The sequence below is a fragment of the Balaenoptera physalus genome (genome assembly GCF_965194825.1).
Source record: "Balaenoptera physalus genome assembly, chromosome: X".
NCBI lineage: Eukaryota > Metazoa > Chordata > Mammalia > Artiodactyla > Balaenopteridae > Balaenoptera > Balaenoptera physalus.
Window position 1 is genome coordinate 72,010,272 of NC_138903.1, and position 13,927 is coordinate 72,024,198.

General features: G+C 36.3%; 1 pseudogene across 1 annotated transcript in view; it reads left to right on the forward strand.

Moving 5' to 3' along the window:
- LOC309653111 (ATP synthase subunit f, mitochondrial pseudogene) overlaps positions 1–13,567 on the forward strand; it is a 112,459-nt pseudogene extending 98,892 nt beyond the window's left edge. The window contains exon 3 of the transcript XR_014268769.1: positions 3,287–13,567. The product of XR_014268769.1 is annotated as an ATP synthase subunit f, mitochondrial pseudogene (transcript). The remainder of the gene's footprint in view (positions 1–3,286) is intronic.
- Positions 13,568–13,927: the final 360 nt, after the last annotated feature.

Here is a 13,927-nt window from a genome sequence, read left to right on the forward strand (position 1 = left end):
AAGCTAGAGACCCAGGAAAGCCAGTGGTATAGAACCAGTCCAAACCAAAAGACCTGAGAGCAAGGCAAGCCAATGGTACAAGTCCCAGTCTGAGTCTGAAGTTCCAAGAACCAGGAAGACCAATGTACAAAGGAGGAAGAAAATAGATGCCTCAGCTTTACAGAGAGAAGAAATTCAAACTTCCTCCATAATTTTGTTCTATTCAGGTGCTCAACTGACTGGATGATGCCCAGTCTCATTGGTGAGGGCAATATTTTTTACTCAGTCTACTGATTTAATGATAATTTCTTCTAGATACCCCCTCATAAACACATCCAGAAATAATATTTTACCAGCTATCTGAGCATCCCTCAGTGCAGTCAAATTGATATATAAAATTAATCATAACAGATGGAACCACAAAATATTAAAAATAGAATTACCATATGATTGAGCAATTCCACTTGTTCATATATACCTAAAAGAATTGAAAGCAGAGTCTTGAAGAGATATTTGTACACCCATGTCCATAGAAACATGATTTACAGTCATCAAAAGGTGTAAGCAACACAAGTGTATATCAACAGATGAATGGATGAACAAAATGTAGTATATATGTATAAGAGAATATTATTCAGCCTGAAAAGGGAATAAAATTTTGACACAGGCTACAACACAGATGAACCATGAGGACATTATGCTTAGTGGAATAAGTCAGTCATAAATAAAAAATTACTGTATGATTCTTGTATGACCACTTGTATGAGGTACCTAGAGCAGTCAAATTCAGAGAGCTAGAAAAGGTAGTAATGTGGGTGCCAGGGAATGATGGCAGAAAAGAATGGAGAGTTGTAGTTTAGTAGGTATTAAGCTTCAGTTTTACAAGATGAAAAGATTTCTGGAGATTGGTTACACAAAAATGGGAATATATTGGTTCAGCCAAAACCCAATCTTATGGAAGATTGTCACTGTTCGTTCAGGTTTTCATAAGACAGTATGGAAAACCCGAACGAACTTTTTGGCCAACCCAAAAATAAACACTACTAAACTGTACATTTAAAAACCATTTGATTACAAATTTTATGATGTGTATATTAAAGTTTGTTTATCTATTCATCTCTCAATGGATATTTGAGTTGCCTCTAGCTTTTTCAAGAAAAAAAGAGGGCTCAAATCAATAAAATTAGAAATGAAAAAGTAGAAGTTACAATGGACACCACAGAAATACAAAGGAATCTAAGAGACTACTACAAGCAACTATACACCAATAAAATGGACAACCTACAATAAATGGACAAGTTCTTAGAGAGGTACAACCTTCCAAGACTGAACCAGGAAGAAATAGAAAACATGAACAGACCAGTCACCAGTACTGAAATTGAAACTGTGATTTAAAAACTTCCAACAAACAAAAGTCCAGGACCAGATGACTTCACAGACAAATTATATCAAAGATTTAGAGAAGAGTTAACACCTATCCTTCTGAAACTATTCCAAAATAATGCAGAGGAAGAAACACTCCACAGCTCATTCTACAAAGCCACCATCACCCTGATACCAAAAGCAGACAAAGATGTCAAAAAAAAGAAAATTCTAGACCAATATCACTGATGAGCATAGACACAAAAATCCTCAAAAAAATACTAGGAAACTGAACCCAAAAACACATTCAAAGGATCATACAGCATGATCAAGTGGGATTTATCCCAGGGATGCAAGGATTCTTCAATATATGTAAATCAATCAATGTGATATATCACATTAACAAACTGAATAATAAAAATTATATGATCATCTCAATAGATGCAGAAAAAGCTTTTGACAAAATTCAACAGCACTTATGATAAAAACTCTCCAGAAAGTGGGCATAGACGGGACATACCTCAACATAATAAAGGCCATATATGACAAATCCACAGCAAACTTCATTCTCAATGGTGAAAAACAGAAAGAATCTCCTCTAAGATCAGGAACAAGAAAAGGATGTCTGCTCTTACCATTTTTATGCAACATAGTTTTGGAAGTCCTAGCCTTAGCAATCAGAGAAGAAAAAGAAATAAAAGAAATCCAAATTGGAAAAAAGAAGTAAAACTGTCACTGTTTGCAGATGACATGATACTATACATAGAAAATCCTAAAGATGCTAACAGAAAACTACTAGAGCTCATCAATAAATTTGGTAAAGTTGCAGGACACAAAATTAATATACAGAAATTGGTTGCATTTCTATACACTAACAACGAAAAATCAGAAAAAGAAATTAAGGAAACAATCCCATTTACCATCACATTAAAAAGAATAAAATACCTAGGAATAAACCTACCTAAGGAAGCAAAAGACCTGTACTCAGAAAACTACAAGATACTGATGAAAGAAATCAAAGATGACACAAACAGATGGAGAGATATACCATGTTCTTGGATTGGAAGAATCAATAATGTGACAGTGACTATACAACCCAAAGTAGTCTACAGATTCAATGCAATCCCTGTCAAATTACCAATAGCATTCTTCTACAGAAATAGATCAAAAATTTTTACAATTTGTAGAGAAGCACAAAAGACACCGAAGAGCCAAAGCAATTTTGAGAAAGAAAAACAGAGGTGGAGGAACCAGTCTCCCTGACTTCAGACTATTCTACAAAGCTTTAATCATCAAAACAGCATGGTACTGGCACAAAAATAGAAATATAGATAAGTGGAACAGGATAGAAAGTCCAGAAATAAACCCATGCACCTATGGTCACCTAATCTATGGAAAGGAAGCAAGAGTATACAGTGGAGAAAAGACACTCTCTTCAATACGTGTTACTGGGAAAACCTGACAGCTGCATGTAATAAAATAAAATTAGAATATTCTCTAACACCATAAACAAAAATAAACTCAAAATGGATTAAAGATCTAAATGTAAGACTGGATACTATAAAACTCTTCAAGGAAAACATAGGCAGAACACTCTCTGACCTAAATTGCAGAAAGATCTTTTTTGATCCCCCTCCTAGAGTAATGAAAATAAAAACAATAAACAAACGGGGCCTAATTAAACTTAAAAGCTTTTGCACAACAAAGGAAACCATAAACAGAATGAAAAGACAACCCACAGATTGGGAGAAAATATTTACAAACATAACAACTGACAAGTGATTAATCTCCCAAATATACAAACAGCTCATTCAGCTCAACATCAAAAAAACAAACAACCCAATCAAAAACTGGGTAGAAGACCTAAATAGACATTTCTCCAAAGAAGACATACAGATGGCCAACAAACACATGAAAAGATTCTCAACATCACTAATTATTAGAGAAATGCAAATCAAAACTACAATGAGGCATCACCTCACACCAGTCAGAATGGCCATCATCAAAAAATCTACAAACAATAAATGCTGGAGAGGGTGTGGAGAAAAGGGAACCCTCCTAAAAGGTTGGTGGGAATGTCAATTGTTACAGCCACTATGAAGAACAGTATGGGGGTTCCTTAAAAAACTAAAAATAGAGCTACCATATGATCCAGCAATCATATTCCTGGGCATATAACTGGAGAAAACCATAATTCGAAAAGATACATGTTCTCCAATATTCACTGCAGTACTATTTATGAAAGCCAGGACATGGAAGCAACCTAAATGTCCATCGATGGAGGAATGGATAAAGAAATGTGGTATAGACCACAACTGACGAGGTAACTTCCACCTTGGGCCTTTTTCCAGGCTCCTTGTTGCAAACTGCTTGTGAGTAGCAACCATCCAAGTGAGAAACCCGTGTAAGTCGCTGCAGAAATGACTGTGCACAGCCCATGAGGGACAGTCACAAAAGAGTTTCTCCTTGGTATGATATCACCTCTTTTCAGTCTTGAAGTTAGACATGGGAGAAGGAAGATGTGCTCACAACAGACCAAGCTGCCCAATCTCAGGTCTGGGTTTTCTGGACTCTGTTTTTTTTTCTGGTAAATAAACCCTGAGGACTGATCAGCTCTTGCACGTCTAAAACCATGGCCTATGAAGCAATAACTTTCAGAGATGTGGCCATAGAGTTCTTTCAGCATGCGTGGGAATTTCTTGATCCTGTTCAGAAGAAGTTTTACTATGATGTCATGATGGAGAACAATAGTAATTTGGTCTTAGTGGGCCATTCCATTTATGAGCCAGACATAATTGTGTTACTGGAGCAAGGAGAAGAACACTGAATGGTTGTGAAAGAAGAGACAAGAAGCTGGATTACAGATTTGGATTCAAGTTATAAAATAATCAGTGATAGAAAGACATTTATATCTGGAAAAATTCATCTCTTTTTTTGCATCAGAGAATTCATAGTGGTGAGAAACCCTATGAAGATGAAGAATGTGGGAAGGCCTTTAGTTATGCCTCAAACCTTGCTCAACATGGAAGAGTTCATGTTGGAGCAGACAGACAGGATTCTAAGATGACATCAGTTGTACCACTGAAGGAGAAGAAGCTCCTGGATGTCAAATTAAAGGAGCTGCCTAGCTGGATAATAATGTGGGGTTTCATCCCTAAAGGCATTGCTGGAACGTTTCAAAGAGGTTATTACTGGTATTACAACAAGTATTTCAATGTGAAGAAAGGGAGCATCGCTGGGCTTTCTATGGTGCTGGCAGCTTATGTGATTTTCAACTACTGCTGTTCTTACAAGGAACTTGAACATGAGCAGCCACGTGAGTACCACTGAAGAGGGTGCACTCTGCATTCTTGACCATGACCTTTGCCGGGCACCCCTGAATCCTTTCATATCCTAACGGAAAATTAACACCCAATAAAAGATGACTGGTTAAAAAAAAACTCTCTTAGCAACTTTCAAGTATGTAATACAGTATTACTAACTATACTCACCATGTTGTACATTATATCTCCATGACTTATTTATTTTATTATTGGAAAATTGCAGCTTTTGACCACCTTTACCCATTTCACCCACTTGTTTCTGGCAACCATCAATCTGTTCTCTTGTATCTATGGCTTCAGTTTTATATTTTTGTTTTTGACTTTTTTTTTTTTTTTTTAGATTTCACATACAAATGAGATCATACAGTGTTGGTATTTGTCTTTCTCTGTCTGACTTCACTTAGTATAATGTCCTCAAGATACATCCATGTTGTCACAAATGGCAGGATTTCCTTCTTTTATGACTGAATAATATTTTATTGTATATATGCCACATTTTTTAAAAATCCATTAATCTCTTGATGAACCCTTGTTGTTTTCATGTCTTGGCTATTGTAAATAATGTGGCATTGAACACGGGAGTGCAGGTATATTTTCAAGATAGTGATTTTGTTTCCTTTGGATAAATACCAAGAAGTGGAACTGCTGGGTTATATGGTAGTTCTAGTTTTAATTTTTTGAGGAACCTCCATACTATTTTCCATAGTGGCTACACTAATTTACATTCCCTCTAGCAGTACATAAGGGTGCCCTTTTCTCCACATCCTTGCCAACACTTGTTATTTCTTGCTTTTTGGTAATAGCCATTCTTACAGGTGTGAGGTGATATTTTATTGTAGATTTGATTTGCATTTCCCTGATAATTAGTGATGTTGAGCACATTTTTTTGTGCCTGTTGGTCATTTGTAAGTCTTCTTTGGAAAAATGTCTATTCAGAGCCTCTCCCCATTTTTTAACTGGGTTGTTTGTTTGCTTTTCTATTAAGTTGCATAAGAGTTTTTAAAAAATATATTGTGGATTGTAAATCAACTATAATATAAAATAAATTTTTTAAAAAGAAATGTGGTATTATATATAATGGAATATTACTCAGCCGTAAAAAAGGACAAAATGATGTCATTTGTAGTGACATTGTAAAATAGATAACTAATAAGAATCTACTGTATAGCTCAAGTAACTCTACTCAATACTCTGTAGTGACCTATATGGGAATAGAATGTAAAAAAGAGTGTATATATGTATACGTATAACTGATTCACTTTGCTGTACAGCAGAAACTAATATAACATTATAAATCAACTATACTTCAGTAAAAAATTAATTAAAAATAAATAAAAAATTTACAAAATCCCACTTTATTAGCCCACTTACATCTTTCTCTTAAACTGTGTCTAGACGGGAAAAATGAGTCTGCTTAGTTCTGAATATATATATATATATATATATATATATAAAACACAGGTGGGCTGTGTTAGAAGGGTAAGAGGAATGGCTACACTTTGACCACACTGCTCCTCGCCTAATCCAGGGCAGAACTACTTTTCCTCCAGTGGGAAAAAGAGAGCCCAGGGTAGACATCCCCAAGCATTGTGGGTTGTTTCTGAAGAGAGTCATTCTGGACTTGCCTAATGGGGATTGTGGGGGAATCTATGGAGCTTGACCATTGAGAACTGGACTGTGATGGAGAAGCAGGCAGGTGGCTTGTAGCAACCAGCTCTCAGACCTTGGCAGACTGAATTTCTAGCTTCAGCACACAAGTAGAAGTCCAAACCAAGTGGATTTGCTCATCTGCAAAACAAAAATGGTAGCCCAGTCTGACCAAAGAACTCAGCAGGATGCAGGCCTGCTTGATATGGGACCACAAACAAAGAGGGTTTTTGGGCCTGGAACCTGGTCTGCCCCTCTGCCAAAGCAGGAGAGCTAAGTCATAACCCCAATCACTGTTAAGTGTAGCTTCCAGCCCTGTTCAAGAAAGAAGCCTGGTTGGAAATCTTGTGAGGTTGATTAGCCCAGCACAGTTGAGTGGAGAATTCAGCAGGCAGTGCTGACTGTCTAAAGAGCAAAGCCAGTGGTCCCATTTGACTAGAGAACTTGGATTGCAGTACTGCTTAAGTCAAGACCACAAACAAAGAGTCTTGCTGGCCTAAAACTAGTTCTAACACTGTGCCTTGCTAGAGGAGCTAATTCACAGGCCTGCCCATTGCTGAGGGAACCTCCTGGCCCACATGTTCAAGAAGCCTGTACTGAGAACATGGGAACTGCTTTAGAGCCTGGCCAGCAGCTTTGCCTATCTGCAGAGCCAAGCCAGCAATCCTATATGGCCAGAGAGTTTGGTGCAGTTTTGCCTGATTAGCTCTTGAAACAAGAGTCTTGCTATCCTTGGGGCCTATTTTGTGGTCCTCCCTAGGCAGGGAGGCTAATCTGTAGTCTTGTCTGCTGCTGAATACAGCCTCTGACCCTGCCAACCAGGAAACCTAAATGGAGCTCCCTGGAATCTCAGTATCCCATCTTGCTGCCCAGATTCAGCAGCACTTGACCAAAGAGCCCAGCAAACAGATCTGTATATACAGAGCCAAGACAGAGGTCCTGTATGTCCAAGGAGCTTAGCACACAGTTCTGTTGAATTTGATTTCCAAAGAGCCATGCAAGCCCTATGGCTTTTTCTGCAGCCCCACCCAAGCAGGAAAGCTAATTTATAGCCCTACCCAAAGCTGAATACAAGGTCCAGCCAGCCCTGACCAGGAAATCTAACCAGAATTTCTGGAAATTTGTATAGCTCATCCTGCAACTTCACTTACAACAGTACTTAAGCAGAGAGCCTAGCTAGTGAGCCTACCCATCTGTAGAGCTAGGACAGTGGCCTGTCAGACTAGGGATCTAGGTGTATAGTTCTGCCACATTTTATCACCAAACAAGAGTCATTCCAGACTTGGGGCATACATGGGCACCTTCCTGGGCAGGGAAACTAATTTGTAGCCCTGCTCACTGTTGAATCCAGTTATCAGTCTGCTTGACCAGGGAAACTAACCAGATCACTGTGGAAGCTGTGGAGCCCACCACACAGCCCTGCTTACAGTCCCATATGAACAGAGAGCAGATCACATGGATTTCCCCATCTTCAGAACAAAACTGGTGGACCTGTCTGGCCAGGGAATGCAATGCACATTCTTGACCAATTTGGATCACCAAACAATGAGCCATGCAGGCCTTGGAGCCCATTCTGCTTCCCTGCCAGGGCAGGAAATCTAAGTCATAGTCTTGTCTACTTATGAATATAGTACTCAGTCCAAACCATCTAGGAAGCTTGACCAGAGAACACAGGCAACTGTGGAGCCCATCTTCTAAACTTATTTGTGCAGGGAATAAAGCCAGCAGTCCTAGCCAACAGTTCTCAGCCAGCAGCACAAATCTGCCCAACCTCAGAGCTCATTATGCAGCCTTGCCCAAAAATATGCCTTAATAGTAAGCTTCGTCCACTCAACGACACTACCAGCTGACCTGTACAGAACTCCACACTAAGTGAACTGGTGAAGAACTGTCAGTGCAAAAGCAAACCTGTAAAGTCTGGAAGATGAGACTGCTTACAGAAATGCACAAATACAAACATAAGGAATCAAGGATCACAAAAAATCAGGTAAGTATCATGCCACCAAAGGAAACTAATAAAACTCCAATAACTGACCCAAAAGAAATGAAGATCTATAAACTATCAGACAAAGAATATAAAATAATCCTCTTAAAGGAGTTTTGTGAACTACAAATATACGACTAAACAAAATTAGGAATATAATACATGAATAAAATGATAAGTTCAACAAAGAAATAGAAACTGTCAAAAAAAAAATCCTAGAGCTGAAAAATACAAGTGAACTGAATAATTCAATAGAGAGCTTCAAAAGCAGACTAGACCATGCATAAGAAAGAATCAGTGTCCTAGAAGACAGGGCATTTGAAAATATGCAGTTGGAGGCTCAAAAAGAAAAAGAATTAAAAAGAGTGAAGAAAGCCTTCAGGACTTATGAGACATGATCAAAAGAAACAATATCCACCTTATGGGAATTCCAAAGGAGAAGATAAAGAGAAAGGAACAGAAAGTATATTTAAAGCAATAATGGTGGAAAACTTCCCAAACCAGGAGAGAAAAATGGACATCCATATCTATGAGGCCCAAACACCCCAAATAAGTTAAAACAAAATAAGGCTATATAGAGGCACACTATAATAAAATTTTCAGAAGTCAAAGACAAAAAACAATTTTGAAAGTGGCATGAAAAAAGAGAAAAAAATGAATACAAGGGAAACCCCATAAGACCATCAGTGGATTTCTCAAAACAAATGTTTCAGGTCAGAGAGAATGGGATGATATATTCAAAATATTGAAAAGAAAAAACAAAACTGTCAACCCAGAATACTATACCTGGCAAAACTGTAGTTCAAAACTAAAGGAGAAATAGACATTCCCAAACAAAAAATAGAAGAGGGAGGTCATCAACAGTAGACCTACCTACCTTATAAGACATGTTAAAGAGAGTTCTTTGAGTGGAAGTAAAAGGATGTTAATTAACATGATAAAAACATATGAAGGTAGTATAAAACTTACTGGAAATGGTAAATATATAGTCAAAGTCAGATTATCTCCTATGGTAATGGTAGTGCATGATTCATTTAATTTTATATTAAAAACTTAAAAACAAATGTACTAAAAATAACCATAACTACAATAATCTGCTATTGGTTACAAAATAAGATAAATATGTAAACTATAACTTCAGTAACCTAACATTTGAGGGAAAGGAGAAACAAAAGTATAAAGTTTAGAAATGCTGTCAAAGTTATCATTTTAAAATAGGGTGTTACAATTTTAAGACATTTTTAAGATATGTAAGCCTCATGGTAAACACAAGAAAAAAACCTGCAGTAGTTACACAAAAGAACATAATAAAAAAAGTCAAAGATTATTGATGTCAAAAGTCATCAAATCAAAAAAGAAGACAGCAGATAAGAAGAGAAAAACAATGATCTACAAAACTGTCAGAAAACAATTAACAAAATGTCAATAGCAAGTCCTTACTATCAATAATTAGATTAATCATAAATGGATTAAATTTTCCAATCAAAAGACATAGAATAGCTAAGTGGAATTTTAAAAAAGATCCAATGATATGCTGCCTATGAGAGTCCCTTGAACCTTAAAGACACACATAGACTGAGTGTAAAGGGATGAAAAAATATATTTCAAGCAAATGGTAACCCCCTCCCAAAAAAACGGCAGAGCTAGTTATATTTGTATCAGACCAAACGACATTAAACTAAAAATGGTATAAAGGAAAAAGGTTATTATATAATGATAAAGAGGTCAATCCATCAAGAAGATATAACAATTGTAAATATTAAAACACTCAATATCAGAGCACCTAAATACATAAAACATACAGTAACAGAACTAAGAGGAGAAATAAACATCAACAAAAAACTGTTGGTGATGTTAATACCCCACTCTTAACAATGGATAGATCATCCAGACAGAGAATTAATAAGAAAGGGGTGGTTTTGAACAACACTATAGGCCAAATGGCTCCAACAGACATACACAGAACATTTGATCTGACAACAGCAGAATACACATTGTTCGTGAACACATATCAAACGTTTTCTAGGATAGAGCATATGTTAGACCACAAAATAAGTCTTAGCAAATTTAACATTTAAGTAATAACAAGTACCTTTTCCAACCACAATGGTATGAAACCAGAAATCAATTAAAGGAGAAAATGAATACATGAAAAACCATGGAGTCAAAGAAGAACTAAAGGGAAAAGAAAAAAGTATCTTGATACAAATAATAAGGGAAGCACAACACATCAAAAGGTATGTGATGCAGCAAAAACAGTTCTAAGAAGGAAGTTTTTAGCTACATATCAAGAAAACAGGGAGATTTAAAATGCACAACATAACTTTACACTTCAAGGAAACAGAAAGAGAAAAATGAACCAAACCCAAAGCAGCAGAAAGAATGAAATAATAAAGATAGCAGCAGTAATAAATGAAATAGAGAAGAGGAAAACAATAGAAAAAAATTAACAAAACAGAGTTGGTTATTTGAAATGATAAATAAAATTGAAATTATTTTAGCTAGACTAACCAGAAAAAACAGGATTCAAATCAAGAAAATTAGAAAGAGGAAATAACATAACATATCACAGAAAATTGAAGGATCATAAAAGACTACTATGAACAGTTATACACCACCAAACTGGACAACCTGTGAGAAATGGATAAAATCGTAGAATCATTCAACCCACCAAGACTAAGTCAGAAAGAAATAGAAAAACTGAAGAAACCAAATACTAGCTTGGATTGAATCAGTAATCAAAAATATTCCAGCAAGTCTATCAAACATACAAAGAAGAATTTATACCTATCCTTCTCAAACTCTTCAAAAAGATTGAAGAGTACTGAACACTCCCAAAGTCATTCTGTGAAGCAACCATCACTCTGACATGAAAACCAAAGACACTACCAAAAAAGAAAATTACAGGCCAATATCTTTGATGAAGACAGATGTACAAATTCTCAACAAAATATTATCATACTGAATCCAACAATACATAAAAAGGATCATACACCATGATCAATTTGGATTCATTCCAGGGTCACAAAGATGGTTCAACATATGCAAATCAAACCATGTGATACACCACATCAACAAAAGAAAAGACAAAAACCACATGATCATCTCAATAGATGCAGAAAAAGCATTTGACAAAATTCAATATCCATTCATAATAAAAACTCTTGCCAAATTGGGTATAGAGGGAACACATCTCAACATAACAAAAGTCATTTATGACAAACCCACAGCCAACATAATACTCAATGGTGAAAAGCTGAAAGATTTTACTCTAAAATCAGGAACAGGACAAGAATGCCCACTCTCACCACTTCTATTCAACATAATATTGGAAGTCCTAGACATAGCAATCAGACAAGTAAAATAAATAAAAAGTATCCATATTGGAAAGGAAGAAGTAAAATTGTCCTTATATTCAGATGACATGATATTATATATAGAAAAGTCTAAAGACTCCACACAAAATCTATAAAAACTGATAAATGAATTAGCAAAGTAGCAGGAAACAAGATTAATACACAGAAATATATAACATTTCTTTACACTAACAGTGAAATATCAGAAAGAGAAAGTAAAAAAAAATACATAAATTAAATAAAATGCCTAGGAGTGAACCTAACCAATGAGGTGAAAGACATAGGCTGAGTACTATAAAACTTTTATAAAGGAAATAGAAGGTTATTCAAAGAAATGTAAAGATATTCCATGCTCTTGGATTGGAAGAATTAATATTGTTAAAATGGCCATACTACCCAAAGCAATCTACAGATTTAATGTGATCCCTGTCAAATTACCCATAACATTTTTCACAGAACTAGAGCAAATAATCCTAAAATGTATATGAAACCAGAAAAGACCCAGAATTACCAAAGCAATCCTGAGGAAAAAGAACAAAGCTGGAGACATAACCCTTCCAGACATCAGAAAACACTACAAAACTACAGTAGTCAAAACAGCATGGTGGGCTTCCCTGGTGGTGCAGTGGTTAAGAATCCACCTGCCAATGCAGGGGACATGAGTTCAATACCTGGTCCAGGAAGATCCCACATGCCACAGAGCAACTAAGCCCGCAAGCCACAACTACTGAGCCTGTGCTCTAGAGCTCTCGAGCCACAACTACTGATGCCTGTGTGCTTAGAGCCCATGCTCTGCAACAAGAGAAGCCAACACAATGAAGAGTAGCCCCTGCTTGCTGCAACAAAGACCCAATGCAGCCAAAAATAAATAAATAAAATAAATTTAAAAATTAAAAAATAAAAACAGCATGGTATTGGAACAAAAACAGACAGATAAATCAATGGAACAGAATAGAGAGCCCAGAAATAAGCCCACACACCTATAGTCAAATGATCTTCAACAAAGGAGGCAAGAATATACAATGGGGAAAAGACAGTCTCTTTAGCAAGTGGTGGTGGGAAAGCTGGACAGCCACATATAAATCAATGAAGTAAGAACACTCCTGCACACCATACACATAATAAGCTTAAAATGGCTTAGAGACTTAAATATAAGACATGACACCATATAATTCCTAGAAGAGAATATAGGCAAAACAGAAATCATACCAATGTTTTCTTAGGTCAGTCTTCCAAGGCAATAGAAATAAAAGCAAAAATAAACAAATGGGACCTAATCAAACTTATGTTTTTGCACAACAAATGAAACAATAAACAAAATGAAAAGACAACCTACAGACTGGGATTAAATACTTGCAAACAATGAACCCAACAAAGAAGGGCTTAATTTCCAAAATACCCAAACAGCTCACACAGCTCAATAACAAAAAAACAAGCAAACCAATAAAAAAAAAATGGGCAGAAGATCTAAATAGACATGTCTCCAAAGAAGACATACAGATGGCCAGCAGGCATATGAAAAGATGCCCATGATTCCTAATTATTAGAGAAATGCAAATCAAAACTATACTGTGGTATCACATCACACCAGTCAGAATGGCCATCTTCAAAAAGTCTACAAATAATGAATGCTGGATAGGGTGTGGAGAAAAGGGAACCCTCCTACACTGTTGGTGGGAATGTAAATTGGTGCATCCAACATGGAAAACAGTAAAGAAGTGCCTCAAAATACTAAAAATAGAGTTACCATATGATCCAGCAATCCCACTCCTGGGCATATGTCTGTAAAAGATAAAAGCTCTAATCCCAAAAAATACATGCACCCCAATGTTCATAGCAGCACTATTTACAATAGGCAAGACACGGAAGCAACCTAAGTGTCTATCAACAGATGAGTGGATAAGGAAGATGGCGGTGTGTGTGTATATATATATATATATATATATATATATATATATACACACACACACACACACACACACACACACACACACACACACAATGGAATATTACCCAGCCATAAAAAAGACTGAAATATGAAATAATGCTATTCACAGCAATATGTTTGGAGCTAGAGTTTATCATACTAAGTGAGGTAAGTCTGACAGAGGAAGACAAGTGTTATATGATATCACTCATATATGGAACCTAAAAATTAATACAAATGAACTTATTTACAAAACAGACTTACAGACATAGAAAACAAACTTATGGTTACCAGAGAAAATAGGGGGAGGGATAACTTGGGCATGTGGGATTAACTGATGCACACTACT